This window comes from Hyla sarda, chromosome 4 (genome assembly GCF_029499605.1).
Source record: "Hyla sarda isolate aHylSar1 chromosome 4, aHylSar1.hap1, whole genome shotgun sequence".
Taxonomy (NCBI): Eukaryota; Metazoa; Chordata; class Amphibia; order Anura; family Hylidae; genus Hyla; species Hyla sarda.
In genome coordinates this window covers 399,805,541-399,812,938 of record NC_079192.1, presented here as the reverse complement: position 1 = coordinate 399,812,938, position 7,398 = coordinate 399,805,541, and positions in this window count along the sequence as shown.

Genomic DNA, 7,398 nt, shown 5'->3' with positions numbered 1-7,398 from the left:
CATAGTATATAGAGGTATGGCCTAGAGTATAGAGGTTCAGCACAATGCATACACAGTATATAGAGGTATGGCCTAGAGTATAGAGGTTCAGCACAATCCATACACAGTATATAGAGGTATGGCCTAGAGTATAGAGGTTCAGCACAATCCATACATAGTATATAGAGGTATGGCCTAGAGTATAGAGGTTCAGCACAATGCATACACAGTATATAGAGATATGGCCTAGAGTATAGAGGTTCAGCACAATCCATACACAGTATATAGAGGTATGGCCTAGAGTATAGAGGTTCAGCACAATCCATACACAGTATATAGAGGTATGGCCTAGAGTATAGAGGTTCAGCACAATCCATACACAGTATATAGAGGTATAGCCTAGAGTATAGATCAGCACAATCCATCAGAACCATCACCGCCATAGGTTGTCAAATAACCCGGATTTAACCCACACAAGTAAGTCCAATAGGGTGCAGGCATGTCCTCTATGCTTACAGCTTCCCGTGGGTGTTGGCCTAGAGTATAGAGGTTCAGCACAATCCATACACAGTATATAGAGATATGGCCTAGAGTATAGAGGTTCAGCACAATCCATACACAGTATATAGAGATATGGCCTAGAGTATAGAGGTTCAGCACAATCCATACACAGTATATAGAGATATGGCCTAGAGTATAGAGGTTCAGCACAATCCATACACAGTATATAGAGGTATGGCCTAGAGTATAGAGGTTCAGCACAATCCATACACAGTATATAGAGGTATGGCCTAGAGTATAGAGGTTCAGCACAATCCATACACAGTATATAGAGATATGGCCTAGAGTATAGAGGTTCAGCACAATCCATACACAGTATATAGAGATATGGCCTAGAGTATAGAGGTTCAGCACAATCCATACACAGTATATAGAGATATGGCCTAGAGTATAGAGGTTCAGCACAATCCATACACAGTATATAGAGATATGGCCTAGAGTATAGAGGTTCAGCACAATCCATACACAGTATATAGAGATATGGCCTAGAGTATAGAGGTTCAGCACAATCCATACACAGTATATAGAGATATGGCCTAGAGTATAGAGGTTCAGCTCAATCCACACACAGTATATAGAGATATGGCCTAGAGTATAGAGGTTCAGCACAATCCATACACAGTATATAGAGATATGGCCTAGAGTATAGAGGTTCAGCACAATCCACACAGTATATAGAGGTATTGCCTAGAGTATAGAGGTTCAGCACAATCCATACACAGTATATAGAGGTATGGCCTAGAGTATAGAGGTTCAGCACAATCCATACACAGTATATAGAGGTATGGCCTAGAGTATAGAGGTTCAGCACAATCCATACATAGTATATAGAGGTATGGCCTAGAGTATAGAGGTTCAGCACAATGCATACACAGTATATAGAGGTATGGCCTAGAGTATAGAGGTTCAGCACAATCCATACACAGTATATAGAGGTATGGCCTAGAGTATAGAGGTTCAGCACAATCCATACACAGTATATAGAGGTATGGCCTAGAGTATAGAGGTTCAGCACAATGCATACACAGTATATAGAGATATGGCCTAGAGTATAGAGGTTCAGCACAATCCATACACAGTATATAGAGGTATGGCCTAGAGTATAGAGGTTCAGCACAATCCATACACAGTATATAGAGGTATGGCCTAGAGTATAGAGGTTCAGCACAATCCATACACAGTATATAGAGGTATAGCCTAGAGTATAGATCAGCACAATCCATCAGAACCATCACCGCCATAGGTTGTCAAATAACCCGGATTTAACCCACACAAGTAAGTCCAATAGGGTGCAGGCATGTCCTCTATGCTTACAGCTTCCCGTGGGTGTTGGCCTAGAGTATAGAGGTTCAGCACAATCCATACACAGTATATAGAGGTATGGCCTAGAGTACAGAGGTTCAGCACAATCCATACACAGTATATAGAGATATGGCCTAGAGTGTAGAGGTTCAGCACAATCCATACACAGTATATAGAGATATGGCCTAGAGTATAGAGGTTCAGCACAATCCATACACAGTATATAGAGATATGGCCTAGAGTATAGAGGTTCAGCACAATCCATACACAGTATATAGAGATATGGCCTAGAGTATAGAGGTTCAGCACAATCCATACACAGTATATAGAGGTATGGCCTAGAGTATAGAGGTTCAGCACAATCCATACACAGTATATAGAGGTATGGCCTAGAGTATAGAGGTTCAGCACAATCCATACACAGTATATAGAGATATGGCCTAGAGTATAGAGGTTCAGCACAATCCATACACAGTATATAGAGGTATGGCCTAGAGTACAGAGGTTCAGCACAATCCATACACAGTATATAGAGGTATGGCCTAGAGTATAGAGGTTCAGCACAATCCATACACAGTATATAGAGGTGTGGCCTAGAGTATAGAGGTTCAGCACAATCCATACACAGTATATAGAGATATGGCCTAGAGTATAGAGGTTCAGCACAATCCATACACAGTATATAGAGATATGGCCTAGAGTATAGAGGTTCAGCACAATCCATACATAGTATATAGAGGTATGGCCTAGAGTATAGAGGTTCAGCACAATGCATACACAGTATATAGAGGTATGGCCTAGAGTATAGAGGTTCAGCACAATCCATACACAGTATATAGAGGTATGGCCTAGAGTATAGAGGTTCAGCACAATCCATACATAGTATATAGAGGTATGGCCTAGAGTATAGAGGTTCAGCACAATGCATACACAGTATATAGAGATATGGCCTAGAGTATAGAGGTTCAGCACAATCCATACACAGTATATAGAGGTATGGCCTAGAGTATAGAGGTTCAGCACAATCCATACACAGTATATAGAGGTATGGCCTAGAGTATAGAGGTTCAGCACAATCCATACACAGTATATAGAGGTATAGCCTAGAGTATAGATCAGCACAATCCATCAGAACCATCACCGCCATAGGTTGTCAAATAACCCGGATTTAACCCACACAAGTAAGTCCAATAGGGTGCAGGCATGTCCTCTATGCTTACAGCTTCCCGTGGGTGTTGGCCTAGAGTATAGAGGTTCAGCACAATCCATACACAGTATATAGAGATATGGCCTAGAGTATAGAGGTTCAGCACAATCCATACACAGTATATAGAGATATGGCCTAGAGTATAGAGGTTCAGCACAATCCATACACAGTATATAGAGATATGGCCTAGAGTATAGAGGTTCAGCACAATCCATACACAGTATATAGAGGTATGGCCTAGAGTATAGAGGTTCAGCACAATCCATACACAGTATATAGAGGTATGGCCTAGAGTATAGAGGTTCAGCACAATCCATACACAGTATATAGAGATATGGCCTAGAGTATAGAGGTTCAGCACAATCCATACACAGTATATAGAGATATGGCCTAGAGTATAGAGGTTCAGCACAATCCATACACAGTATATAGAGATATGGCCTAGAGTATAGAGGTTCAGCACAATCCATACACAGTATATAGAGGTATGGCCTAGAGTATAGAGGTTCAGCACAATCCATACACAGTATATAGAGATATGGCCTAGAGTATAGAGGATCAGCACAATCCATACACAGTATATAGAGGTATGGCCTAGAGTACAGAGGTTCAGCACAATCCATACACAGTATATAGAGATATGGCCTAGAGTGTAGAGGTTCAGCACAATCCATACACAGAATATAGAGATATGGCCTAGAGTATAGAGGTTCAGCACAATCCATACACAGTATATAGAGATATGGCCTAGAGTATAGAGGTTCAGCACAATCCATACACAGTATATAGAGATATGGCCTAGAGTATAGAGGTTCAGCACAATCCATACACAGTATATAGAGATATGGCCTAGAGTATAGAGGTTCAGCACAATCCATACACAGTATATAGAGATATGGCCTAGAGTATAGAGGTTCAGCACAATCCATACACAGTATATAGAGGTATGGCCTAGAGTATAGAGGTTCAGCACAATCCATACACAGTATATAGAGATATGGCCTAGAGTATAGAGGTTCAGCACAATCCATACACAGTATATAGAGATATGGCCTAGAGTATAGAGGTTCAGCACAATCCATACACAGTATATAGAGATATGGCCTAGAGTATAGAGGTACAGCACAATCCATACACAGTATATAGAGATATGGCCTAGAGTATAGAGGTTCAGCACAATCCATACACAGTATATAGAGGTATGGCCTAGAGTATAGAGGTTCAGCACAATCCATACACAGTATATAGAGATATGGCCTAGAGTATAGAGGTTCAGCACAATCCATACACAGTATATAGAGATATGGCCTAGAGTATAGAGGTTCAGCACAATCCATACACAGTATATAGAGGTATGGCCTAGAGTATAGAGGTTCAGCACAATCCATACACAGTATATAGAGGTATGGCCTAGAGTATAGAGGTTCAGCACAATCCATACACAGTATATAGAGATATGGCCTAGAGTATAGAGGTTCAGCACAATCCATACACAGTATATAGAGATATGGCCTAGAGTATAGAGGTTCAGCACAATCCATACATAGTATATAGAGGTATGGCCTAGAGTATAGAGGTTCAGCACAATGCATACACAGTATATAGAGGTATGGCCTAGAGTATAGAGGTTCAGCACAATCCATACACAGTATATAGAGGTATGGCCTAGAGTATAGAGGTTCAGCACAATCCATACATAGTATATAGAGGTATGGCCTAGAGTATAGAGGTTCAGCACAATGCATACACAGTATATAGAGATATGGCCTAGAGTATAGAGGTTCAGCACAATCCATACACAGTATATAGAGGTATGGCCTAGAGTATAGAGGTTCAGCACAATCCATACACAGTATATAGAGGTATGGCCTAGAGTATAGAGGTTCAGCACAATCCATACACAGTATATAGAGGTATAGCCTAGAGTATAGATCAGCACAATCCATCAGAACCATCACCGCCATAGGTTGTCAAATAACCCGGATTTAACCCACACAAGTAAGTCCAATAGGGTGCAGGCATGTCCTCTATGCTTACAGCTTCCCGTGGGTGTTGGCCTAGAGTATAGAGGTTCAGCACAATCCATACACAGTATATAGAGATATGGCCTAGAGTATAGAGGTTCAGCACAATCCATACACAGTATATAGAGATATGGCCTAGAGTATAGAGGTTCAGCACAATCCATACACAGTATATAGAGATATGGCCTAGAGTATAGAGGTTCAGCACAATCCATACACAGTATATAGAGGTATGGCCTAGAGTATAGAGGTTCAGCACAATCCATACACAGTATATAGAGGTATGGCCTAGAGTATAGAGGTTCAGCACAATCCATACACAGTATATAGAGATATGGCCTAGAGTATAGAGGTTCAGCACAATCCATACACAGTATATAGAGATATGGCCTAGAGTATAGAGGTTCAGCACAATCCATACACAGTATATAGAGATATGGCCTAGAGTATAGAGGTTCAGCACAATCCATACACAGTATATAGAGATATGGCCTAGAGTATAGAGGTTCAGCACAATCCATACACAGTATATAGAGGTATGGCCTAGAGTATAGAGGTTCAGCACAATCCATACACAGTATATAGAGATATGGCCTAGAGTATAGAGGATCAGCACAATCCATACACAGTATATAGAGGTATGGCCTAGAGTACAGAGGTTCAGCACAATCCATACACAGTATATAGAGATATGGCCTAGAGTGTAGAGGTTCAGCACAATCCATACACAGAATATAGAGATATGGCCTAGAGTATAGAGGTTCAGCACAATCCATACACAGTATATAGAGATATGGCCTAGAGTATAGAGGTTCAGCACAATCCATACACAGTATATAGAGATATGGCCTAGAGTATAGAGGTTCAGCACAATCCATACACAGTATATAGAGATATGGCCTAGAGTATAGAGGTTCAGCACAATCCATACACAGTATATAGAGATATGGCCTAGAGTATAGAGGTTCAGCACAATCCATACACAGTATATAGAGATATGGCCTAGAGTATAGAGGTTCAGCACAATCCATACACAGTATATAGAGATATGGCCTAGAGTATAGAGGTTCAGCACAATCCATACACAGTATATAGAGGTATGGCCTAGAGTATAGAGGTTCAGCACAATCCATACACAGTATATAGAGATATGGCCTAGAGTATAGAGGTTCAGCACAATCCATACACAGTATATAGAGGTATAGCCTAGAGTATAGAGGTTCAGCACAATCCATACACAGTATATAGAGGTATAGCCTAGAGTATAGAGGTTCAGCACAATCCATACACAGTATATAGAGATATGGCCTAGAGTATAGAGGTACAGCACAATCCATACACAGTATATAGAGATATGGCCTAGAGTATAGAGGTTCAGCACGCCTCCCAACTTTGTGGATGCTCAGATTTAGGAACCAACCATAAAGACAGCTTTTGCGGTAGTATATATAGTGTGTTATTTAACATTTATTTCTCAGGTCTAAAAAAGGGCATTTCAACAACAGGGACTGTTGCCCCAAAAGAGGGGCATGGGATGTATGATACAGCATTAGTAAATCTCCTCTTAGGGTATTTTTACATGAATAAAACCTGTGTCCATGTGCAACTCTGCGCTGTGAACTTCTTTGAGCCGCAGTTTTGCATGGTTCCCTGTCTCCCACTGAAGTCATCAGGGTTGGGTTCTTTTAGGACATGTTCACACATTAACCAAAACAAAGTTTTTACAACTGCCTCCAAAAAAAACTCTTCTTTTTCAGTTTGAGTTCTTTTTTTTAGCCATCTTCTTTTTATTTTCTTTTTTCTTGTGTGTTTTTGGATTGGTTTTTGACATGTGTGGTGTCCCGTGCAGGGCTTGCCCCTTGGTCGCCTCATATTAATGTATTTCTGTATAGTGTACAAATGTATAGGACCTACCTAGGTCACGTGATGTATTATAATGGTTGTACAGATATTTAAGACCATCCGGGGTCATGTGATGTACCCAGAGTTCTCTGGGTTCAGGACCTACAGGCTTTGCAGTTAATGGGATTAGTCCAACCCCCCTAGTATATAAGGAGCTGCAGCCACTAAATTCTATCTCTTGGTTCCTGCTCTTAGTTCCTGGCACTAAAGCAAGCACAATCAGTATCAATTCATCTCAACTAGGCCAAAGCCTAAAGAACCAACAGCCACTAAAACCGTGAGTTATAAAGCTCTGTTTCCTAAATCCTTGTGACTACTATTCAACTCAACTCATACAATTAGTAGCACAGTGGCCTGCTTAAAGCTAAAGACTATTAGTCCCAGCAAAGCCTGTGAGGAACCTGCATCCCGGTTACCTCAGAA